Source organism: Strix aluco, chromosome 23 (genome assembly GCF_031877795.1).
Source record: "Strix aluco isolate bStrAlu1 chromosome 23, bStrAlu1.hap1, whole genome shotgun sequence".
NCBI classification, from domain to species: Eukaryota; Metazoa; Chordata; class Aves; order Strigiformes; family Strigidae; genus Strix; species Strix aluco.
This window is the reverse complement of record NC_133953.1, coordinates 8,110,777-8,137,671: the sequence shown is the minus strand read 5'-3', so window position 1 is coordinate 8,137,671 and position 26,895 is coordinate 8,110,777. Positions and strand designations below refer to the sequence as shown.

Here is a 26,895-nt window from a genome sequence, read left to right as displayed (position 1 = left end):
GATTAAATCGATGCTTTTCATCTTTTTTCCCCAACGGCAAAATAGCAGGAGGCAAAATTATCTGCTCTTGAGTGAACTTGCGGCTTCAAATCTTCGGTGTCCGATGTCAAAACTCGGCTCACAGCTGCAGGCACGTCCTCAAGGGGTAACACCAAGGGGAAATCTCTCCACCAGAAATAGCTACAGCTGGAGAAAAGCAGAATTCAGCACCGTGACGGTCTAGACATCTCGGTGGGAAGCTAAAAAAAATAAAGAGATTGCTATTTTGGGACAAAAACCCCTGCTTGGCATCTATTGTTCATGCCAGGAGCAAACCAACCTCTAGCGTGCAGCGATTTATTGTGGGGTGCAAGCTTTTCAGCTGAATATATTCCCAGAAGGTGGCAGTCCGGAGCCCAATTTAATTGCTGAATATCATCTAACCTGCTAAAATCAAGCCATTCATTGAGGCTTTATGGGCGTTGATTTGTTTGGAGAACAGGACTTATAGCCAAATGTTAAAAAAAAAAAAAAAGGATAAAAATGAGAGACAGCTGTTGCCGATAGCGGTATATTTATCTCGGGGGAAACAAATGCACTCGGGCGCCGTAAATATCCAGGGAAGCGCCTGGTGCCCGCGGGAAAAGCCGGACGGGTGTTTCACGCAGGAGCCCCCAGCCATGAATCTCTGGCTAACGGTGCAAAGCTGTCAGCCCTATGGATTTATCAGCAGCGAAGGGTCGAAATCTGCCATTTTATGCATGAATCCTTTTTTATTTTTTATATTTTTTATTTTACGCATGAAACCTTTTTTTTTTTTCCACACCTCTTAAATCAATGTAGCCTCATGACCTCTTGACCACAGGCATCCAGATGCCGAAACAAGCAGAACATGGCCAAAACCCTGCCAACCCCTCGCAGATCAGCACAAGGCAACAATCAAATCTTGGGCGAAGAGTGAATTTTGGGGGGCTGGGGGTTGAGGAGGTCAGGAATTTCAGCCAACTCCTGGGGTATTTGCACAGAGGAAAGAAATGGTGAGCAATAAAACCCATAAAGGCTCTTTCATTTCCGGAAGCAGCAGTACTTTAGATTTTGGCATCGACCTGAGATCAAAGTATCCTAAATTTCCTTATGAAATAAAATTATTTCAGCTATCACTGAAATACTGCCATTAAGTTGAAAATGTATTTCCCAAAGAGGTTGCGTCTACCTAAGAGTCTCAGATTTATAGGCTGCCTTTTTGCCAGCAATATATTACCTCCTCTTTCAAATAAAAATAATTAAAGACTAGGTTGGGAAGTTGTGTTTTTTCTTTTCCAGCGTGGTCACTGATGCCTTATTTAAAAAATTGTTGTCCACCAGTTGTCCACCATCCCCAGGTGAATACAACCTCCTTGATTAATAAAACAGGTGTAAAACCATATTAGAAATACAGCTGAATGCCAAAAAAAAAAAAATATCACATTGTTGGACTCCACGTTAGCATTTTCAGTGGATAATGTTAATATTAGCTTTGCAAGGTGCAACTGTTGTTTTCAAATCAATGGCAAAATGGGGATTGTTTTTTCTAGTTCATTCAGCAGCTTCTCCCCCGCAGCAAAACATGCAATTGTTAACGGAGGATTCAACGTGAGAAATCAGAAAATCAGCTTTTCAGGCATTTCCTTTTCTCTACCCAAAGTTTCAAAATTATTAAAGACACTTGAGGATGTTTTTCCAGCCACAGGAAGGTATTTTTCTGTATTAAGGGAAGATTGCCTTTTCTAAAGGGTATTTTTGGGGGGTTTTTGAGATTTGCAATGATGCTGTGTTAGTCAGGTTCCCTCCAGCAGGCTGCAAGTTCTTTAAGTCCTCACAGAGGGCTTGTGCATGCTGAAGTTTATGATATATGCATTCATTATATGCATATATCTAAGTTAAAATGAAGAAATATAGCTGAGGGGGGAGGGAGAGGCACCTCCAGAGGACGATACATCTTGCTCTGAACCGCCAGCAAGGACGGGTTCACCCTCGGCGGGTGATGCTGACTCTCCATTGGCCGTAAAGTGAATCGAGAGCGACCCTCTCACTCTTGAACGTCTCATTTCTATCCACCAACCCTCACCCTTTTTGCTTGGTTTTACCAAAATTCACCCGTTACGCTGAAAGACGAACACCAGGTTTCCACTAGCTATTAAAGGAACCCCCTTAAGCCACTCTGAGCTCATTAAAAATAAACTGAATGCTATTAAATGGTTGAAAATGGGGAATAATCCCACTTTTCAAGACATCATCCGTTCTTGGTCATTCCTCATGTTCCAATCCAAGCGGGATTGTGTGATGACTCATCTGAGGATATCCGGAGTATTTGCGCAAGAAACACCACTGCACCACCAAATATTTTTAATTTTTTTAAGGAATATTTGGTAGACAAATTTCCTCTATCCAAACCCAGGAGGGGTTTTCACTGGGAGCAGCCTTTGCTCTCCACCAAGATACTGATTCCCTAAATGCTGACCTTCATGCCCTGCCCAGCATCGAGTTACCGAGGTATTTCCCAATAAAAAAAGGACAAATTGAGTCTGTGCTTCTGCTAAACCACGGGCTAAAGCAGATGGAGATTCGATATTTCTGTAGGATAAACCCTGGAGCAGAGCAAACTCCTTTCCTATTTTTCTCCTAAAAAAGCTCTTGGTCAATGCATAAGCACTGGAGTAAAAGGGAGAGGGAAATGTCATGTCAGACAATGCCAAAAAACCCTTGCCAAGCCCTGGTTTGGTTTGTCACTGGATGGGACATTTCCCCTGGGTGCGGGGGTAAACAGCATTTATTTATTTAATATTTGCATTTATTTATTTAATATCTGCAAATCCTCCTCCCGACTCCACCTCCATAGAAAGGGGGGAGCTGCTATAATGAATTTCCAATGAGAACAATTACTGCTAAATATTTCTCTCCTCTCTGAAGATACCCATCCCTAAAAGGCTCCAGGGACGTCTCTGCAACATAAACACGAGAATAAAACCTGCAAGAGCCAGTCAGAGCTTTAGTAGACAAGGTTAATGTACCTTGAATGGCAGCATTAAACAACTTTGTACTTTTTTTTTTAAGTGGAGAGCTGAGATACCTACATACATTTTAAAGTGTTATTTTTATAGAGGGAGACCATTAAAGCACCTTCCAAAACAAACTGGCACAGGGAAACATCAAAGAAGCTTCTTCAAAGTAACCTGAAAATACTTGCATTTTGTGCAATCCAGCCCCCGGCCCAACAGAAGTTCCCAAAAGAGCAAATTGTGAATTTTTTCAGAGGGCAAATCAAAAAGCTTTGAAGTGAAACGTAGCTGAGGAACCCAAAAAATGCACAAGCTTCCTCTTGCCGGACACGAATTGTCCAGGAAAAGTTTCTGATTGCCTTCAGAGTGCTTGCAAAAAACAGGGAGCGGATTAATTTTCCACGAGTTCTCCGCTGCGAGCAATTAACTGTGAATAATTTATGATCAAAATCTTGCTCGACGCTTTCAAACCTTGCCTTGTGCTCTTCGTTTTCAATCGCAACCTGCTAATCCCATGAGAGAGGAACCGCTGAGCACCCACATTTCCATCACGCAAACACCAAATCTCAACCCCGTGCCAGGCCTGCAATGGGAAGGCCCCATCCCCAAGGTCCCAGCCAGGTTCAGAGGAGCTTCCTGGAGGACAAAGAAGATGACGGCAGATAAACATGATGAATATCAGAGAGATGGGTTGGAAAAAGAGACTTAAGTATGGGTCTGAGATGAACAAGGCGCTCGGAAAATGGGAGATTTGTGGTTTTTACGTGTCTTCTGTCCCACCAGCTGTCCCATCAGAGTTGCTGCTTCGAGGACGGGCAGCCAAGAAGGAACACGGTCAAAACCAGTTTTGCTCAGCAAAAATTTAACCATCAGCCACACTTCTCCATCCCAAACCGACGACCACAGCCCTTCACCAATTTCTCAGCCAGCACAAGTATTGCAAAGTGCAAATCAGACCAAGGCGGCTGCAAAACCCCCCCACAAACGTAGACATGTGCCAATGGTTCCAGCAAGGATCCCACCACAAACTATGCCATGACTTTTTGCAACAGCCCAAAAACACCCCATAGCAACACTGCAATTTTTAATAATGCCTTTTTGGGGTGTTTATTTTGCAAATCAAAGCCCGCAGGCCCCGTGCAAATCTCCCAACACCTGCACGAGAAATTGGGCCGGGTAAACACAAATAGAAACCTGCTTTTTGGTGGGCTTGCAGAAATTGGTCTAAATGGAAACCTGATTTTGGATGGGCTTGCAGAAATCGGGCTAAAACCAGCAGACCTAACCCAACCGCAGAAACATGAGCAAGATGTGCACGGGAGCGTGCAAAGATTTTCCCACCTGTGGAAAAGCCCTGAAAACAGAGCAATGCTGCAGCACACCTAATAAAAACCCTCTCTTCCCTTAAATCTGCCTCATTTCTTGCTATATCCTGCTATCACACTTGCAAATTTTCCCTTTGGGAGAGGGAAAGAAATCCCTCTGGAGCTGGTTGTTTTCCTCTTTCCCATATGGCAGATAAATCAGAGCTCCTGACTCGCTGAGTTTCCGCTTCGCATCCCTCTCTTGCAGCTCTCTGGCTCCTCCTGGTCTTACTTCCCCCCTGAATTTCCTTTTAAAATGCAAAATTCCCAATGAGAAATGACTCTACAAACCAGAACACAAAACTATGGTTTTCCTTGAGGCACCCTGGTATTGGCGGAGCGTTGTCCCCATCCAAGCCCTGAGCCAAGACACCAAAGATTGTGATGTCAGCCACTAGATTAATTGCCTCAATTTAAATATCTTTCATTTGCCCATTTGAAAGCAATTTTTTTGCCATATTTCCAGCCCTAATGACAAAAGAGAGGCTTGAGATGTGATGCAGATTTATAGAAGCTCCAGCTAGCTAGGGAGTTACAAATAGTCTTGAACTCCTTTAATTATGCTTAATTACACTGTCTTCTCCATTTACTCTGAATGGTAGACCCTAAGATATGTTCAGCCTGGTCTGAACTCAACACAATGAGGAAACTGGGGACAAAAAAGGACAGAAGTGGTTACTGTGTGAGACGTGTGCCAAATTCTTTTGCCACTTTTTTTGCACAGTGACAAAAGGTACAACCTGGCCTTGGAGGTGCACCTCTGTGGATGTACGGGCTTCCGGAGGAGGAAAGCCAAAATGGACTGTTCTGCCTGGAAAATGTGGGGACCCACATACACGGTGGAAAAGGCCAAGGGAAACCAAGTTATTTCCCAGAAGATGCCTTCAGGATAGATAGTTTCTATCATTAACCACTTAGAGCAATGCCAGCCTTCTGTTCCAGAAGGTAATTAGGTGGACACTCATCATCACGTCTTCCTGTGCCTTTAGTGGGAGGTGTCTGGACCTTGTTGGAACAATTTGCTGAATAGGTTGGGTTTGGTCTTCTTGCTGGAGGTGCTTCCCAGGCCAGGTTGCAGTTGTGTCCTCCACAGGCTGTTTCCTCCAAGAGGAGGAAAACCCAATGTGCCTAAAGAACATCGCGAGGCACCAAGCCCTTGCACACAAGCACCAGGCGTCTCACGACACACATCGAAATACGGATTGGAAAGAGGGCATCAAGGCAGGGAGGATCTCCCCAAAAAGAGGTCCTTGTGGTGATCCCAAGCCCCCACAAACCCACCAGAGAAGTAATTTCAAAGTGAACCCAACCTGTACCTTTATTAGAAAGGGGGCAAAAGTAGACTAATGAGAAATTCAGCTGCTTCATCAGATCTTTAATCCTGGTATTTTTTGGCTGAGGGAAGGTCACCGGCAAGAATCAGGGCTGAAAGGGCAGCCTGGGGGAAATAATCCTGCTGTTATTGGCTGCTCTTTATTAAAAGGGACTTTCAGAGGAGGCCAGACTCAAAAGACTCAAAGAAAAGATGCTCCGCTGCACCATGGACCAAATGAAGCTTCTGGGTTTTCCCTGGAGATGCCCCCACCCTAAATATCACTGGTTTAGGAAGAAATTAGGCACTTTTTCAGGATATTTGTACTAATTGAAGGCAGCACCTCCATTTTCAGTGACCAAAGATTTCTCTTTGCTCCTTTAGGAGGAAAGTTGCAGCCAACAGGGTTTTATTTTCTTTGTCACCTGCTGAATGCCTACGGTTTTGGCACAGATCAAGCGTATTTGTCACTCTGTCAAGCCCTAATTTTAGCGATCGGGGTTGACTGAAGGACTGCGAGACCCTTGGTTTCATGTACATCTTATTTTAAGCTCCATGTTTCAGTTATTTTTAGCTGGTGACCATTTCTCCACTTCCTACTGATGTGCCAAAATTTTGCAGTGATAGCAGCCCATATTTCAGGGTATTTGTACAAAAATATATCTGTGTTTTTCTCCAGGCTGGCCATGGCTTGTAGGGCTCATAACAACATGTTTTCAATACTTGAGCTTTAAAGCAAGATTCCCTTCACAGCCTGATTTCTGAAAAACAAAGGAAAACACAGCAAAACACCTATAATTCCCCTCTAAATGCTCACTGCATTTAGGAAAGAAGTGATATAATTCAGGTGCACCCGAAAAAGAGCAGAAATTCCCCCAAATAAAGCCTCACCAAGGTCAAGACTTGCCACATCCCACTTGATTACTGTATATAATTGCACAATTAACGTATATAATTGCCTATTTAATATAAAGCGAAACAGCCTTACCGTTTGGGGGGTGCTCAGGGAGCCACTGCCCTGCGAGCGTCCTTCCGCTGCCCCAAAACCGAGATTTTCTGGGGGAGGGATCACAATCTGGGAAAGCAAAGGATGAAATATTTGAATATTTAGAGAAAATGATGAAACAAGAAGGCAAAATATTAAGCAGAGGATGAAGCTTTCTGCAATAGGGAAGGTCTTTCGGCGGCGTCAGCGAAGCCATGGTGGGCAAGTCCGATCTTAATGCACTTTTTTTGCGGGATAGTGGGGAAAACAGGAATCAAGGAAAACTTAGGTGGGAATACCCCCTTGGAGGTGAAGGCAGGACTTATGGCTGCGCTAGATCAGACCAGGGTTTTGCCCAGGCAAGTTTGAACATCTCCCAGGAAGGAGAAAAAATAAATCAGAGTTTTAGAAGTCGAACCGAGATGTGTCCGGAAAACGAAGGCGTGCTCGTTGCCGGTCTATCTGCAGAGGATGAAGGGTGACGCAGTCCCGTCCTGTCCTTGTCGGCTCCTGGAGGGTGACAAATCCCCGGCACAGGATCTTACTGAGGGTTAGCGGTACAATCTGGGTCTGAAAAGGAGAAAAAAGGGAAAAAGCAATGAAACAGCTTTGCCATTGGCCATGCCCCCATTTCAACTGGCTGTTGCCATCCCCCTGGTTAATTATAATCTTCACTTGACTGTAAAAGTGCCTTTATACTTGGGCTAAGATGGCATGAACTACAGAAAAGCCATTAACTCAAAAACAGGGGAGCTCCCAGCCGTTATTTAATAAGGAAAAGTCCACACAGATGGTAGGGATGATGCTGCATCTACCAAGGATCCGGCCTTCATGGAGGCTGAGGTTGGGATTTCTAGACCCATCTAAGCAGATCTAGGCTGAGCAAGGATCAGCACGGCCGTGGGGGTGTTTTGTGTTTGACTGCAAAAAAAAAAGGAATAAAAGAGAGAAAATCCCCCAGATCTCTGAATATACATCACCTCTAGCGAGCCCCTCAGATCTCCATTATACATCTGATAAATGTCCCTTGATATACATCACCTCCAGAATATTACCTCTATGTTAGATGATAAACATCACCCGAGATCTCCGATATATGCCTGATATATCTACCTTGATATATATCACTTGGCAGAGAGCTCCTCAGATCTCCAATATGTCTGATATATGTCCCCTGATACACATAATCTCTGTCGAGCTCCTTAGATCTTCAGTATACATCTGATATATCTACCTTGATATAAATCACCTCTAGACAGCTCCTCACCGATACACATCTGACATATACATCTCAGGTATATGTCACCTGCCTGGAGCTCCTCAGTTCTCCATTATATAGCTGATACATCTAGCATGATAAACATCACCTCTAGAGAGCCTCAGATCTCCAATATATATATGATATATGTCCCCTGATACATATCACCTCTAGAGAGCTCCTCAGATCTTCAATATATCTACCTTGATATATATAACCTGGTACAGAGCTCCTCAGATTTCTGGTATCTGTCTAGTACATATATATATATATTCCTTGATCTGCTGAGCTGCTCGGCTTCGAATGTACATCTGATATATGCACTAGACACACATCACCTCTAGAGAGCTCCTCAGATCCCCAATAGACATCTGACATATCTACCATGATACACATCACCTCAGATCTCCGAGGCACACCTGAGGGATGCATCAGTGCTATACGTCACCGGCGGAGAGCTAGGCCTCGCATGGTGAGGCCACATGTGAGATCCATGAGAACCATTTCCCCTGGATTTAATTCCATCCCAAGCCCCTTGCAATAACAACGCTCACATTTGTGTGCCCTCACAGCCTGTATCCATCATCGCAGCCAGGAGTATGGGTCCAAAAGACAGAGGTATATGGGGAAGCTTGAATAGGAAGTGTCATTTCTGGACACCTGATGTCACTGAAACCACTGCCCAAGGAGAGATATGGAAGCACCTGGGTGATTTCAGAGCAAAATGGGGCAGAAACCCCCAAACATGGAAAACTTGGTGAAAGGCGTGAAAGGTCAAGATGCCCCTTGACGATTCTGTGATTCTGTGACTTCTTGGGCAAGTGTAGGTCCTGCCGAGAGACCTAATCTTGGTTACGCTAAATGCTCAGAAGGGCCTTGAGCCCAAAACTCTTCCACCACAACAGCAGCTGAAGTATCCTTATGGTTATTTATGATTAGGAATAAAAAAAACTCTATGGGCTCATGCCTTGGAAAAGCATGCACAGGCTGACGCCAACTACGCATCAAGGACCTGGGACCTCATTTGCATTGGATTTGTCCTGACAACATGATGAAAAAGCTCATGTTTTGCAGCAATCCTTCATCCCTGTAAAGACTTTTTTCCATCTTGTGGGAGAGACTTTTGTCATCTGGGCTTGCCGTGTGAACGAAACATGAGGAGTGGAGGAAAAGGAGCAGATAAATAAGGCTCTGACAGTGATAAAAGAGCTCTGGTAGACTGATTTTCATCCTTGGAGGTGATCACGGCTGAGGTCTTGGATGCTGTATGCATGTAGGACAAAAATAGGGGTTTGTGAAGCTTCTGAACAAAAGATGCTGTTTTCATCCCCATCACGAAGAGCACCAAGAGCCAACCCCACTGGGGACATATCCCTGAACGCCCCTTGTAGAGGGTGATGTCTTTCTGAGCCAGCACATGCTTTTAGCGGCTTCAAAAGGCATCCTTTGAAGTTTAGCGGAGGCCTTTGAAGTCCTCCCAACGCAAAAGGGAATGGAGGAGAGGCCTCCTTCAAGATACTCCACTGCAGGCAATACAAGCCAGCCAGACACATGGTGTCCCGGGCACTCAGGGTTGCAGGGAGCAGCTGCCTGAGGGTAATAAATGAGACATCATTTATGAAAAGTCATCAATAGCTCCAAATGCCCTGATCAATCCTCCTGAATGCCCTAAATCCTGATCTACTTGACCTGAATAACATCCAATGGCAGAGATAGGAACCCAGCATCCTGGGACCTCAGCCTGCACCCGGACTGCAAAAAGCCAAGAGCATCCCTGCCAATAAAGATTTAATTAAGTGTAAGGGAATGCTAATAAAGCTGACATTTAGCAAAAAAAAAAAAAAAATCCAGGATTTTTGCAAAAACTCTAGGATTTTAAAGCAAGAACGCTTTGCCACCTTGTTTCCAATGTGAGCAGATCACGATGCTTCCAATCTCATCATATCAATTCTGTTTAATTGTGACTATGATTTTTTAATAAATTTAATGTCAGCTACTCTGACTTAAGTGGAAGCAGCAAATGGTGAAATCCCTAATAACGCTGCTGGGTTTTGCTGAATTATTTGCCCAGAAGCAAGCTATACTGGCCCCAGACTCTACACCTACGGAGACAACCAAAGAAACCCTGTAAGAGTGAAAAGTAGTACAAAGACAAAGCTCAAATTTCAGTCTAACTCTTTAAGGAGCTCCAAGGGGCGATCATGACTCTCCAAGCACTTTAGCAACACCCACTGGCACCTGCAATGAGGACCGTTGCAATAAAAACCTTTGATTTGTTGGGGTTTTTTCCCATCAAGGTGCAATTTCTGTAGCATCTCCAGCCTCTCAGTAAGACGCTCGAAGGTGCAAAGAGCAATATGATATTTTCATCCTTTCACCTTCCCAGCCTCACAAGTTAAACCTGGTGATGCACGAACTCCATCCTTGCTCAGAGACAGTGAAAAGATTTAAAACATGCCCATACACACACAATATTTCTGTATTTCTGCAAAAGCAAAACCATTTTGCCACAAAACACGGTCCGGAAGAGATGAGTCCATCGGTGGAGGCCCACTATAGGTGATTTGCATTATCCAAAGGGGGCACGTATGGAAATATCGGACACACCACCCCCTCCGGACATGCACATGTGTGCACATCTGGGCCCAGGGAACAAAAGCAGCCTCGCTACGCCGCACCGATAAATAATGGAAAGTCAAAGTGCCCCGCAGAAGCGGCACCATACTGTTCGGCCTCAGGCGAGACGAAGGAAAACTCGGTACCCATGAGGTCTGGAACAGTGGGATTAATAACACATCAATTTTAATGCAGGGTAGGTTGTGGGGTTTTTTTTCCTTTTTCCTTTTTTTTTTTTTCCTGCTTCACAAACAGTAAAGTGAATGTTTGAGCATCTCGGCGGGGGGTTAATGAGGACTCTGATTAGTTATTCAGATTTGCCGATGCTGCCTCCATCCATCTTCAGATGGGGGAATAACGGGAAAGGGTTTGCAGAAAAAGCTCTTAAAGACGACCTGCTTGGCTTTTGCAGCTCAGGCAGATGCAGGTTTTGGGGTGCTCACGCTGCAGGGGTCCCCAAAACCAAAAACGTAGTGCCAGCTTTGGAGCAGAAAAGCACATTTTCCATCATTTGGAGGGGATGCAAAAACCTGCTGCGTGTTGGGCCACGCTGATTCCTGTAAAGGCTCAAGGGAAAGTATTTGGATTTGTGGGTTTTTTTCACAGGAAAAACACATTCTTGGCTGTTTTTAATAAAATTTGTGTGCAAATATAGTCAAAGGTACGTGACCAAACATGATGGATGCACGGATGAACAGATGCATCGAAGTACAGATGCAAGGATGCCTCGATCAACAGATACATGGATGCAAGGATGCGCAGATGCACGAATGGAAGGAAGGACGGACCATCCCATAAACCACCACTGGGCTACAAAAATGCAACATCTTCCACTGTTGCAGTATTGTACACAGCATCCCATAAAAGTCTAATAGAGTGCTTTATGTCCTTGCGCAAAAGCAAGGAGCTCACCTCTTTGCTCCTTGGCTCAGAAATGTTTTAAGCAGGTTGAGCCCACCCACTGCTGGTGTATTTTGGGGTTTATTTCCAGATTTAGGCTTTTGTTCGTCACCTGCATCAAAAAAAAAAAAAAAAAAAAAAAAAAGGCAACCTGAGAAAATAGACTGCAGGTATCTGAAACGATGATGCAAAAAGGCTTAAAGGTTGGAGCCAGAGCAGCATTTCATGGCACTGAAAAGGGGGCTCATGAAAAAAACGAGGCATTATTTTAGGATTCACTTTAGGATTCATTATTTCTTCGTCAAGAAGGAATATTTTAAGGATGGACGGGGTGGTGACAGCACTCTCTCAACGGTGAATTCATCCCAGTGACAAACATCAGCACTTTATTTCTAGTTGGCTCTTGCTTTGAGCATCACTCAACTTAGCGGTCAACAGAGGTTTTTTGGGGATAAACTCCCCAGTATTCGTGTCGTTCCCCACAATGCCTGCCAGGATCTCAAAAGAAAGACAAACTGGAGTTATCTGATTTTGCAAATGCTGGGGCTCTCCATCCCAAACAGGCTCTTTTCCCTGGGACCGCCTCCATATGCTTCCTCTCCATTTTAAACGGCGCGTTAATTGTTCTGAATTAACAGCTCCAGCTGGAGGAGCAAACAAGCAATTTGCAACCATAAGATAACACCCAACTTATCTCAAGTGATTTAAGTTGGGGGTTTTTTGAGGGGAAATCTTGCCTTTCTGAGTGCACAGCTCAGAGCTTGGCTAAAATCGCATCACCAAGAGGATTAATGCACCCATTTAGCAGAAGTAGCTATTAGCACATAGCCACAGGAGGAGGTGGGATGGTAGGACAAAAAAGAAGAAATAAGAAATCTTTGCATTTGGCTTTACTTTAGAGACAGGAGAAATATAATCTGTCATCTTCACTGCTGGGCAACCCAATGATTGCAGCAGGGCTCATGGATACTTTTTCCACAACACACTTCTTTTTCGTATTACATTTACATATTTTTTCAAAATATTCATACTCTTACAAAAAAAATCTTTCAAGCTTTATCCCTTTGCCCCCTTTCATCTCTTTTTCCCTTTTCTTTTTTCATTTGCTGCTAGCTAGGGGAGGTGAAAAAGAAAGACCATGACGACTATTTGTTTACAAGTCTGGATCTTCAACGTGGATAGATTTTTTTTTTAATTGGCATTTTCACCACTTCAAATCCTTTCTAATATCCCCAAGCTGTGAGATGCAAGAAGCAAAGTCCATCCCCATCTCCCCACCTTGTCACGCCTGGTTTCAAGAGGAACCAACGGTGCTGGCAGTGAAAAGGACTCTACGGAAATGTTATTTCTCCTGTGGGAATGCATAAATGCTTTGGAAATGCAAGAAAAGCTGTCTATGACTGCAACCAAGCGTCTGCTGCCAGATCGAGTGGAAACTTCCCTTGCTACCCCAGCCAAGATTGAGTTGGGAGTCAACATCCATCGACCCCCAACAGCCTTCCAAGAGCATCAAGGCTGGGTCCCATCAGATGACCAGTGCTGTGGATGGAGTCATGGTCCTCCAACAAGGTCTGTTGAAGTCGGGACAGTTCATCTCCATTTCAGAGGGAAAAGGGTGCCCTGAATTGTGGCCTGAAGACACTCAGAAAGGACACAAATGCAACAGTGCAGCCTTCTCTGACGATCAGTGGCACCTCCAAAATACCCAGCCGACATTGGAGGCCATGGGCAACGCTGCTGGGACTCAGGCAGCCTTGGCTGCTTGGACCCTCGGGGCCAAGCTGTGATACCTGACGACCTCCTGGCTCACATATAAAGTAACAGGAGAAGCGATAAATCACTTTGGCACCTTCCCTGGGCACGGCAGCCCTTGATAAAAGACCAAAATTCAAGGGAGGCAGCCTGACACCACACTATTCCCAGCGCACCCTGTTACGCAGATTAATCCTTCTTGATGGAGAATTACAATTAGGGCTCCGTCTTAAGGAGATATCAGCAATCAGATATCTTATCAAATGCCACCTCAATTATTCAAATAATCCCTGGCTCTTAGATTTGGGTGTTTAGGGAAAGCGGTCCCATTAATGTGCTGACACTTCCCCATCACGTCCAACATCCTCAACTTCATGTCTGATTACGGAATTTGCATTCAATTTAATTTTTTCCATCTGGAGTAAATGAATAATCCGAGTACCTACCCCAGCCTTAATTACATTTGTTAAATTAAAAACCCGGGATGTGAGAAATTTAAATGCATGTAGCTCCGCGGCCAGACAAACCTGCACGTTCAACCTGCTGCAGCCCTGCAATCTCCTGCTCCAATTTCTCTTCCTTCCCCACAGCCAGGCATCAAAGAAATTACAACTAAAAAACAAAAAATTCTTTCTAAACGATGAAACAATGGATGATCTTTTGACATTTCCAGCGCTGTTTGCAGGAGAATGAGATAAAATGTAATAAATTCATATACTTCTGTGTGTTTCTTGGCTCCAGCAGCTAAAATTTCCATCTCTTTATGCAGGAGTCCTGGGGAGCAGAAATCCTTGATAATGCCAAACAATTCGACACTTTATTTTCTCTTTACTCCGCACCATGCAAAACACAGGCTTCAAGCTGCCAGCTGCTGGGAGTGAAACCAGATGCCACATCCCTTTTCCATATGGAAACAGAAATCGCCCCGTCTGGGGGCGTGCACATGCTCCCCTTGGTCGCAGCCCTCGGTGACCCCAGGGTTGCTACTGGCACGCGGCAAAGCCTCTCCCCAAGAGCAAAAAAAAATCATTGCAATGGTGCAATTGTAATTTTTTACACTCGACCTGGTTCAGGTCAGATCCTGGTACCATCAGCCCCCAAAAACAGCAGGGAAGATTTGCCCCAAGCCACCAAATTCCCTAATTTTAAAATAAAAAGGCAAACAGGGAGGTGCAAATAAAACCACTGAGCTTGACTTTTTTAAAAATAGCTTTGCAGAACCTTGCTAAATTCCCCTTGTTTTTTGGAAAAGATGAAACTTAAAAGGCTGGAATTAATAGGTGGACTCAAGGTGGTGGCAAGAAGTGTCCAAATAATTAAAGAACAATTAAATATAAATGAAAGATAAAGCTCTTGCCATTTTAGGAGCAATACTCCATATATCATGCAATGGGAAATGTCAAATAAATATATTTGGGTGTTGATCTAGATGTCAGCAACAATGAAAACGTTGAGGAAAGTCTGTTCTTAGCACTCCCAAAGACTCAATTAAATAACTTATGTGTGAGTGAGTGCAATGGTAATAATCCCCCCAGTTTGAGGCTTGCAAGACCGGTAATAAAACACGGCTAAAAATATTCAGGAAAGCCACGCTCGGGTAAAGTGAGACAGGTGAGAGCAGAGCTGAAAATAGCTTTTCCCTTTGCTCCCAGTGTGCTCATAGCTCAGGCAACATTTCTGCACTCCGGGGAAGCTGGATTGGACTCCCCGCCCCCCCCAAAAATCCCCTCAGAGGGGTGTAACAGAGCGTCCCCCCCAGGCACAGTGGCAGGATTTGGCCATCAGAGAAATCCCCTCCAAGCAGGCGGCTTGGATGCTGTCTGATGGACACTGCAGTTCCTCATCCTTTCTGGCTTTCTTCTGCTTTGTTTTGAGTTAACAGTTATGGTGCCGGAGGAGAAAACATCATGTTTTAGCAATGAGGTCCCCAGTGAGGCTGTTTAAAAATTAATTAGTGCTAGGCAACATATTAGCGATGAATAGTAATTTTAGCTTTTGTACCTACTTCATCGCCTTCTCCACCATCATTATTCCAGCTTTTCTAGGGTCCTCCCTGCCAACCACGACCTAATACGGAGTGTATCAAAGAAATTGTTGCCCGTGTGTCCTGGAAATGCCCTATTCAACAGCAAACACACACCCTGACATGTTTTCTATGGAACTTTTAAATAAGTTACTGTCATGTTTGCTGAACTGGCTGGAAGGTAGGAAGGTTCCCATCATCCCAAAACTGCAGTTGTCCAAGGGTATGAGCCTAGCTAGACCTCCCGTGGCTCCTACGCAGTGGGGGTGTTGTGGTATGGAGGAGGCTGTGGGTCCTGGTTTCATCCATGATGGAGAATGGAGGTCCTCCCTCCATGGACGGACATCCTCAATGGGTGGAAATCCCCCAACCCTGAGGATGGAGAACTTTCAAGGATGGAGAGCCCCCATCCCCAAGGATGGAAATCTACCAACCCTAAGGATGAAGACTTCCCCCCAAACCCAAGGAAGATCCCCATAACCCAAAGATGGAGAACCCCCAATTCTGAAGGTGAAGATGCCCCAGCCTCAAGGATGGAGGTCCACGAAACACAAGGATCAAGATCCTCCTAACCCCAAGGATGAAGATCCTCCTAACTCCATGGATGGGAAACCTCCCAACCTTAAGGATGGGGATCCTTCAACCCCAAAGGTGGAGATGTCCAAAGCCTGAGCAAGGAAACCCCCAAACCTTGAGGATGGAGATGTTCCTAGCCAAAAGTACAGGGATCCCCCCAAACCCTGAGGATGTGGGTCCCCAAAACTCAAGGACCCTCACAATCCTGAGGATGGAGATTCCCCTAACTCCAAGGATGGAGATTCCCCAACCTAAGAATGGAGACTTTTCAAGGAGAGAGATCCCCTCCAGCCGAGAGGATGAAGATCCGCCCAAAACCCAAGGATGGAGAACCCCTTCCCCTTCCCCAATCCCAAGAAGGGCGTTCACCCCCTGGGACCTCACTGGCTGCATCCTTCACCCCACACTACACTGGGCAGCACCTGGGCACATCACCCTGGCCTGGTGATGGCCACCCCCTCAATTTGCAACCCCAAATGAGCCACCATCCTGCTCCTTCGGGCAGCGAGCAAGGCAGCAGGCACCAAGGAGCCTCAGCGTGTCAGCTGCCTTCAGGTGGATGGCGAAGCTGAGGGGAATTTGCAGGGACATCTGGAATATATTCATTTTACAGCATGTTTCATATCACAGACAGGTACTTTGAAGCAGTTAAGTAGTAGCAGGGCGGCACGTCCCCATGGGTGGGCTGCGGTTTGTGCTTTCAGCTCGAGCTGCCCCAGCATGACAAAGGGGCTGGGGAGACGGAGCTGACGTTTTCCAAACACAGCTTTGTGCCTCTGGGGGCAAATCTAGAAAGAAATTAAAACTCAAAAGGCCCCAAAAAGAAAAAAAAAAAAAGAAACCAACCCCCACATCTAAGTGATGTTGATCCCCACATCAGGCTATTAACAGTCCCATCACAAATTGTAAATGACTCAGATAAATTAAATGGCTTAGCAGCTGCGAGGAAAGGCCCTTCTGAAGATTCATTTGTTTCACGGAAAAGAAATTAGTCAGGAATTTAAAATCTTTTCCAGCAGCTTGACGCAGACGCCCTGCCAAAGCCCACATGTTGCTGCTCGCGCAGCCCCAGGATGCAGCCAGCCCCCGAAAGGAAGAGTCCTCCACGAGCATCTGAAAGCAGGGGGGACCCAAGCGCGCTCCCATTAGCACACCGCTAACGAGGCTGCGCCTCCTCCCAGCAAACCTATTAAAAGCCTCAAGCGATGAAGAGGTCTGAAAACAAGAAGATTTGACCCAAAACACCCCCACGGTGAGGGAAAGTCAGCGACTTAGCTGCAATAAAAAAAAAAAAGGGGGGGGGGGGCGGTGATGCGGTGAGGGCTTAGAGCAGGGCAAGAAGTTGGGGTTGCACCCCTGGATGCAGTGAGATGCAGTGATTCACCCCCAAATACAGTGAGCTGCAGTGATTTGCCCCCAGAAGCAGAGAGCCACTGTGATCTACCCCCAGATGCAGTGAGACGCAGTGATTTAGCCCCAGAAGCAGTGAGCGGCAGCGATTCGACCCCAGGTGCAGTGGGACGCAATGATTTACACCAGATGCGATGAGATGCGATGATTTACACCAGATGCTGTAAGTCACAGTGATTTACCCCACGGTGCAGTGAGCCACAGTCATTTACCCCCAAAGCAGTGCACTGCAGTGATTTAAACCCAGGTGCAGTAAGACGCCGTGATTTACCCCCAAAAGCAGTGAGACACAATGATTTTGCCCCGTTGCAGCACAGCTCAGTGATATACCCGATGGCTCCCCACAAACCCCAAACCTCCCCACTTTCCTAATGCTTCCAGGTAGGGAAGCACCGGGGCCAGGCTACACTCACTGCAGATGCCCTTTCTCTGGCGTTAACATGTGAAATTAATGCATTAAACCTCCCTGTGTTTGGAGGCTTCCCTGGCAAAGACCTGCTCCCCATCCACGTCCCTTCTAGCTCATGCAAAATTCAGGGTTTTTTCACCTTCAGACGCTATTTTGCAGGCAGCAGCATCTCAAAACCCCTTTTAGTGGAAGTTCAGAGGTATAAAAGATGCAAAATGCCCCTAAATTATTCACACGGCATTTCAATCGAAGCCCCGCTATGGGATAAAGGGAAGGATCTGGTGACAGAGCCATGACCCTGGGATGTCTCCTCATCTCTGTTTGGATGGAAAAACCCTTTATTTACTGGGGAGAAGGGAATGGGGGAGAGGATAAAATAAAAGGGTTTCTCCCATCCAGAAAGGGCTGGAGAGCGAGGAAACGCAAGGAGCACCCATTTTTCAGGTGCATCCAACCAGAGCAACCCGGTTGCATTTGCCCTTTGGCAACACTGAAGCTTTTCAAAACTTTTACAGGCTGGAGGAGCAAAGTTAAAGTGGGGCACAGGGAGAGAAATTGCAAACCAAGCAACTCCATCCCAGCAAGAAGGGATTAAAGCAACCAAAAAAGGTGAAAAATGAATAAGAAACTCGGAAGTGATTTTTCATTTCAAATACAGGAGGTTTTCAAAAAGGAAAAACCCTGGAAAATCTTCTCTCTTCCAGTTTTTCCTCTCTGTTTTATTTCTTTCTGTTTCGCTGAGCGTTCAGGTGCTCCTGAGCTGGGATTTCCATTCTCCCGGTCCCTACTCGGGGCAAAACCCCAAGTGCAAAAAAACCCAAAGCCCCGGAAGTAGGAAACCAAGCCCTGCTCAATCCAAACTCAGCTTGATGCTCACTAATTACCCGGTAATAGTATTTATATGCTGCTGGCACGCTCGGAAATGCAGCTCCTAATAACCGAGGTCCGCATCAATATTAATGTCCCGGCTTGACTCTTGATACCCAGAGACCTATGAGAGACAAAGAAGCATCACAGCAAAGTGAGAAGAGGGGCAGAAAATGAATTTTAAAAGTATTTTTCTGAGTTGGGCAGGAAGGGAATGCTTGAGATCAAATGACAGGATCCCCCTTGGCATGTATCAGCAATAAAAGCAAATATAAATTGTAAGTTCCCATCTCTGGGGCACAAAATCTTCCAGCAGCAGAAAATTTTTCACCATCTGTAAGCCCTTCCCCAAACTTTGAGTTTCCCCATAGGTAGGAGCAGGGTGGAAAAACTATCCTTTCCTTGTTATGGGAACAGGTTTCTAAAATTTGGGGCTTTCCCCTTACCCAGGTTACTCCGAGACAATTGGCTTCAAATATTCATCCCTGAAAACTTTTTGTTGCTTGTGCAAAACCCCAGGCTTTGGGTTGGCTCAGCAAGAAATGCTGCTTGAAACGACCTCCTGAGAAGCATTTTTTTTTTTCCCAGTGACGCTTCAATCCTTCTGCAAAGAGGCAGCACACCCCCCCAAATTCACCAATACTATATTGCACACAAATACGCACATGAATATTGGCAGAAACATGGGTGCAGGCTGCAAACATGCCCTGGCACCACTCTGTAATTCGATTTAAAACCTCTTTTCTTAATAATTTCTATGCAGAGACACTTGGCACACCGGGAGCATTTAGGCAGAGTTTAAATGGAGTTAATAAACTATTAATAGCCTGCAGTCAGGCTGTGATAGATTTGAGCTGCATGTGCTCCGCGCGCCTCGGTACAAGGTGTTATCACCGATGTCTGTGCTCAGTGCGCATCAGAAAAAATCACGGAGAACTTCCATGAAAAATGCAGTTCCAGGAAGTCTGATGTTTCTCATGGAAAGACGCGTATTTTCATGACTTTTTCCATCAAAATGAAAGCTGGGAATTTGAGAGTAAGCATGGTTGTGGTGTTTACCCCGTGGAGTGTTGGGTGTGGTGTTAATCCACACCGTTGACCTGTTAATTCATGACGATTAATATTCAAAGAAAATGAGTGGACGCCATAAAGTTCACATCCAGAAACTCAACATTAGGATGTTCCCAGATCATTGTCTTTCGGTACTTTCATTTCCATAGAAGTTGAGAATTTCCCCATTTTTAGTCAAATGCCAAGTAAGAAAAAGGCAAATTCTGGAAAGATCTTGAAAATGGATGTTCTGCTTCCCCAGCAAACCATGGTTATGAAGCATTTACTGACAAGGATTTATTTGAGCAGTTATTAAACAATGGCAATGAGTAATGTGTTGACCCTTCAGAGAAGAGCCAACCCTGTGTTGATGACTATGCTACGTAGGAGCAGGACTCAAGCCAACTGCTCAAAGATAGCCATAAAAATAAAATGCTGCTATAAAGTGACTTCAGATATTGCAAGAAATCCCCAGAAAGAGACTATTTATAACGTTGTTTGGCAATTTGGGCTGGAAAGAGCACTCTGCAGTTGTAGCCTTGGCCATCAATTCTGGTCAAACTCAAGATCTTTCTAAAGAGCCACTGAGTCACCCAGTGGAAATGGCAATTTTTCATATGGAAATTTTCCCAAAGCTTAAATCACCTCTTTATTAAATATTTCTTAGTTCTAACTTGTGGAAAGAGGCCACGAGGTCTATTCCAAGAGGAGCCATCTATGAGAATAAGTCAGAGGGTAGGAACGAGCTTTTCTCAGGGAAAAAAGTGAGGATTTCCACTCAAGAGATGCTGATCAGCACCACTGGAGGACCCAAAACCAAACTCTAAGAACTGAGTTTTCTGTCTTTGTTTGGGTGACGGAAGAAGAACCATGAGAAGAGACAACACCTTCTTCCAACTTCTCCGGCTGCAGGTGCTCATCAACTTTTGGCCATTGAGAAACGTCGCTTCTCCAACCAAAACCACATCAACCCACAGGAAGGCCCTTCCCCACTGTCTCCAGAAAAAACATTCGAATCATCCTGACTTGCAAATCCCTCCCTGCCTTTCCCCATCCCGATGGTTGCTTTTCCCCAAGGAACCTCCAAAATGCCCAAAACCTGCCCAAAATCACAACCTATCAAAAAAATAGCCAAAATCAGAAACAGAACCAATTAATTAATTTGGAACTGATGCAAGTCAACACGCCACATGATCAATTTGCTGTATGGCCGCCTGTGCCGGATGTGGCTGGTTTATTGGTGCTTGATGTTGGCCCCCATTTTATTTACCATGAGATGGGAGCTGCGAGGACTGGGATAAACATGAGTAAAAGGGATTTTGAGGGTCACTGTAGCTTTTCGTCTCTCCATTGAGATTATTGGCTCATGTCCTACACAGCTGCTCCCCGCTGAATAGACGCATCCTACCTCCAATGCCGTTGGCCATCAACCAACGTGGGAATAAATGCAAGTTTTGGGGTTTTTTTTCAGCTGGTGTGACATATTTGGGGATTTTTTTATTTTGGAAGGAGGAATATGAGGTGATTCATATTCACAATATGCATTAGATGGGAAAAAACCTGTCTTTGCTGTCCCATCACCACTGAAGTGGGCAGCTGGAGGGGGTCCAACGTGGTGACCACCATCACACAGTAAAGTGGGTCGGGACTGTCTAATACCAAAATTGGGGGGAAATATTTGATTTCTTCAGCAATGAATGCTCCTTTTTCCAAAGCACTAGTTCAGAATGGAGAAAAACATTAAGTTTTGAAATGCCTCAATGAAATTTAATTTTTGGTTTGAATCAACAGCTTCACTCGGTGCCATTTTAATGCTATTTTATGTTGAAATGTCAATTGGAAACTAACATTTAAAAATGTCAAAACATTTCACGTCTGCAGACGGAGCCGATAGTTTTTTGCTTCCATGTGTCCAAACAGAAAGCGCTTTTGGAATTTTACCGTCAAAAAGAGAAGAATATATATTAAAAAATCAATATTTTGACTTCTTGGAATGAAAACAAAGTTAAAATATAATATTTCCTCCAGGATGCAAACAATGTTTTCTGACAAGCTGTAATCACCAAATAGTAATCTGAACCAAATGTTTGCTACCACAGTCTGTTATAGCTACACTGGAAGATAAGAGAAACACATTTTTTTCTTATTGTAGACTCTCTGAACCCTTTTTTTGCCAGTTATTTCCATATTTCCACAGCTTTTCTGTCTTATTATACCCCAACAGGATAAAACTAGGGTGCAGGAAGCCCCTTCCACCATCCAGAACCATTTCCAATGCACTGATTTTCCTCAATAGCAGAGAAAAAGCCTAGAAAAAAATTGCTTTCTCTCCTCTAGAAGAGGCAACATTTGAATTTGGGGGTTTTTCATCGCATTTTGCATTAACAACACCTCCTCACCCCCATCAGTTTGGGGGACTTTGGGAGGGAAATGGCACTGGGAGTTTTTTCCCGCGCTTGCGCTGGCTGCAGGGAGCATGGGCACAGGGGGCAGGTTTTTTATCCAAAATAAATGTAATTTTCCAGTGATCTCACCTTTTAAACTCCTGCCTTGGCCATGCGTTGCCAAAAAAAAAAAAAATTTTAAAAATGGGGAAAAAAAATAAAGCTATCCAGGCTGGTTGCAGTAAAAAAAAAAAAAAAAAGAGTTTTACTGATTTTTCTGGTTACAGGAGCAGGGTGTACAAATGCAGCATTGCAAAATGGGATGAAAACTGGCAGTTTTGGAGCCATCACTGGAGTGTTAAGCAAGTTTTTTGTCCCGAAGCTTGCACTTCCACCAGCCTCAACAGAGCAGCTTGGTCACCCTCCATCACCTTTGCATCTCCCCCAAATTTCTCTTTTTCTCTTTTTTTTTTTTTTTTCCCTGAGCCTGGGCTACAGCCCCGCGCAGGGAATAAGCGCAATTATCTCGTCTCGCCACATTTTTTCAGCCCTGCCTGAGGTTTAATTAAAGCCAAGCGAAAAACACAGAGGAGAAGCGCTCAGTTCCGATATCGCCCCACCGCATGCAGCGGGGAGGGGGGGAAAAAATAGGGGAAAAAAAAAAAAAACGAAAAAAATAAAACCTTTATCATAGACTTTTTAATCTGAAAACCTTCCTGGGTATTGCTCCTTTATCATATTTCCTTTAAAAAAATATATAAAAATATATATATATGGGTACGCATGTGCACACAAGTATATATGCATAAATAGATGTACACTAGGATGCACATACACACTCTCTATACAGAAAATATATATATAAGCGTACCCTAATCCCCTGTAATCTCCTTGAATTACACCTAAACCACCCTCCTTGCAGGTGACCTTTCCACAGAATGCTGTTTCTATGCCAACAGCATTGTTTGAGTCAGGCAAGAGAAAAAATATGGCACAATAATCTTTAATTTTTGCTTAATTCGGTATTTTCACCAATGGCCGGGAGCCGCTCGATGCTAGAAAGCTCCCCCCGTCACAGGAAAAAAATCAATATTAAAAACCTATTTATATATAGGGTTTGAATATTAGAGAGCGAGTGCGATAACCTTGACCCAATTTGGGTTTTGCCTAAATTCCTGGCATGGTTTTGGGGTGAAATTCCCCTCGTTTTGGGGTTTAGGAAGATCCTTTTCACCTTAAAATCTGTACTTCTATCTCCTGCCCCACCTCGCCCTGCAAACGCAACCCACAGGCATAGGGTCCTACCAAAAATTCCAAACATAAAAAATTCTGAAAATGCCCAATTTTTTCCATTTTCATTGAGTTTTAGGGAATTCCCACAAGGAGCTTGTCTCCAATGGAAAAAAAAAAAATTGCAATAAATAACAGACCTGAACTCTGAAAAATTTGGAAAAACTGTTAACAAAATAATATGCATCACACAAGAGAGTAACTCCAGGTAATAAGGTGGTGATGAGATTTGGCGGAGTAAAAGAAGATCAATATAAATAATTTTCCAAGGATAAAGGCTGTTTTGGATAATTTTATTCCACTGAAAATTTGGGGCATTTTTCTCTTACTTTCTTGAGTTCCTTGAGTGCCATCTGAGCCCCAAAAGCCACATCCCAAACCAGACTGTTTAAAAATTATACAGAGAAGGAAAAATGAGATTTTTCCAGCACAAATTACCTGTTTTCATTGGTTTCTGGGTTTCTGGTGTCTTTTAAAGAGTGGCACAAGGACGCACAGTACATTGGGTTGCGGCATGCCCAGAATTGCCTTTTTTTTGCTCACTGTGAGAGGGACATCGTCCAAATTCCTGCATCATCTTTTTTTATTGACTGGTGAGGATGTATTTTTATTTTTCTTCTGACCCGACCCCAACACCTTCATGAGTCTCGGGAGGGAAGATATTTCCCAACGGCTCCATCTCACAAGGCGCCAAACCAAGAAGATAAAAATACTGGTTGCCATGGGAACATCAACTCTGGAGTTTGAAAATAACAGTATTAAACCTTGCACTAATTTCGGTCCTTAAACCCCTGTTTTTTGGTGAGTTTTGGGGTTTTGGTGCAAAAATCTGAATTCCAAGCAACCCAATCAGGTTTTAATATCCTTACAGGTGTTTTCCCACCGCTGGATGCATCTCAAAACCAGGAAGAAATTGATGAAGAATTTTTTTAAAATTAAAAATAAGGATTAACCCTGGCTTGCGGCATCGCCTCTTGCCATCTGGCCTCGGAGCCATCGCTCTGCATCGGCTCCACAGATGCATCCCAGTGCCAAGGTGAGGAGCTGAGCATCCAGGGCTAATAGCTATAATATGAATTTTTGCAATATCATCCAGAAAAACCACTTGCGAGGCTCAAAATACACCGCGATCACTTAACAAATATATAATAAGGCCCCAGCGTTAACAATGGCTGGTCAGAACATCCCCTTTTCCGACGGCATCAATAGTTTCAAACAGGCTTAAAGCAACTTCTGGAGTTGGTGTCTGCAAAACTGCTTAGCCCACGGAGGGAAAAACCATGCTTGAAGGAAAATAAATCATTTTTAAGTTCATAATAAGCAACAAACTTGGGATTGCAAGCGAGGGGATAGGCAGCAGGTCACAGAAAAGCTAAATGGTAATAAAAGGATTATGAATTAAAAGGGGGCACGGGTAATCCTCTGTGCAAAGAAAGATTCCCATCATTAAACTTGAGTTTCCAAGGGCAAAACAGAGGAGGGAATTCATTCCTTGCCTCAGAAAAACACAGGGTTCCTGGAACTAATTTGTCAGCGAAGGCAATAAATTGACTCTACGCTGGCACAAGTTGGAAAGTTTGAAGGTTTTTCGACGCAGGGCGATGTGCGGGGCGAAGTTTTTGCCATCCCACGCGCTCGGAGCTTTGGCCGCGCCGTCTCTCTGCGGGTTTCGCCACGCAATGTGCTTGCAGGTTTGGGCAAACTTGCCCTTTCACAGCTTTCCAGTGCAATATGCATTTGCATTTTTTTGCAACTTCACAATCCGCCGATTTACGCTTTTTTTCAACTTTGCAATGCAATGCCCGGTTGCCTTTTTTTTTTTTTTTTTTTTTAACAACTTTGCCTGGACCTTTACAACTTCACACCGCTGGAAGCGATGAGTCGGCTCAACCATCTCCATAACACGGGTTAAAATCCTGCAAAATTGAGGCTGATGCTTTTGAAACCACCCCCAATCCCGGCTGCAAAACTCCAGGTAACAGAGACAACGCGGCACCCTGTTGTTTCCGCAAATTACTATTTCCACTCTCCTTTTTTCCCAAAATAGAGGAGTTCTGCATAATTCAATTTCTCTAGAGCAACCATGCCACAATCCTGATGCATTTTGAGGGGAAAAAAATCTCTGTTTTGGGGCATTTGTGGATGTTACTGGGATGCTCCTCTGGGCGCAAAAGCAACCGCGGGAATTTACTTACCCAGGCGATGCTTCCCTTTTGCAGCAATATCCCCCCAAAAAGCACGATATAGGGGAGAAATGAGCCTCTGTGACCTAAAAGGGTGTTTTCACCCTAAATTCCTAGCTGGGCGAGGAGGCCTGGCCACTTGCATGCCTCTGCAAAAAGAAAAAGCAAGGCAAAGCAAAAGAAAAGCGAGCAACAAAAGGAAGGAAAAGCAAAAAAGAGAAAAGCAAAAAAAAGGCAAGGAAAAGCAAAAAAAGGAAAAGCAAAAGCAAAAAAAGGCAAGCAAAAAGCAAGCTCGTCAGAGCAGTTTGGGGAAAAAAAGGTTGAAATCAGCTTCGCCGAGCCGCTTTCCCGTCGCCCCATAATCCCTCGCTGTCCCCCAGTGGGCTTGTGCAAACAGCATCCGAACGGCGAGCGGCCAGGCTCCGGCCACGCTCCTCCGGGCTGGGATTTTAAATAAATACGTTAAATCTGCAGCGGGCGAGGGGCAGGGGGAGAGGCTGCACCCAGGGTCTCCGTACCAGCAGGGAATCTGTGTTTTGGGGATACTGGGAGGTGGATTTGGGGGGATCTGTTGCTCCCCCACATCTGAAAATATGATTTTCCGGGTAGCACGGGAAGAGGAAACTCTGGGTTCGAAGCCAAAGCAAGCGTTGCGAATGGATTGTATATGGGGAACGGGATAGTCAGAAATAATCTGCCGCCTTTTCAGTAATACGGCCGAAAAATTCAAGGTCTGGGTATGGCAGGGAGAGAGGGGAGATGCCACGAGGTGACCTAATTCTCATATATATTACACATTATATTATGTATTATAATATACATGGGCATAACATATTAAGTATCATTCCAATTTGTATCATATCATATCATATCATATCATATCATATCATATCATATCATATCACATTACATTATATTACATTATATTATGTTATGTTATGTTATACTATATATATTATATATTATATATTATGTTATATTATGTTATATTATGTTGTTATATTATATTATGTTATGTTATGTTATGTTATGTTATGTTATATTATATTATATTATATTATATTATATTATATTATATTATATTATATTATATTATATTATATTATATTGTTATATTACATTATAACATATGTTATATCATATATTATATCATATTATATATATGGTAGGGTAGGGTAGGATAGGATTAGGATAGGATAGGATAGGATAGGATAGGATAGGATAGGATAGGATAGGATAGGATAGGATAGGATTAGGATAGGATAGGGTAGGATAGGATAGGGTAGGATAAGATAGGGTAGGATAGGATTAGGATAGGATAGGATAGGATAGGATAGGATAGGATAGGATAGGATAGGATAGGATAGGATAGGATAGGATAGGATTAGGGTAGGGTAGGATAGGATAGGATAGGATAGGATAGGATAGGATAGGATAGGATAGGATTAGGGTAGGATAGGATAGGAGATACATGGGAGCAATAAATAATATATTATTCC

The 26,895-nt window shown here is 44.1% G+C and overlaps 1 protein-coding gene across 2 annotated transcripts in view; it reads right to left on the bottom strand.

Moving 5' to 3' along the window:
- The window catches only part of PKNOX2 (PBX/knotted 1 homeobox 2), an 89,172-nt gene that overhangs the window by 29,899 nt on the left and 32,378 nt on the right, over positions 1-26,895 (bottom strand). Inside the window, exons 1-3 of one of the 2 annotated variants that reach the window (XM_074848926.1) lie at positions 11,465-11,528; positions 7,097-7,248; positions 6,682-6,768 (exon numbers count right to left, since the gene is read on the bottom strand). The gene's annotated coding sequence lies outside the window, so the exon portion shown is untranslated. Of the gene's footprint in view, positions 1-6,681; positions 6,769-7,096; positions 7,249-11,464; positions 11,529-26,895 lie in introns of those variants that run through there. The other variant, XM_074848925.1, reaches the window with a different exon arrangement.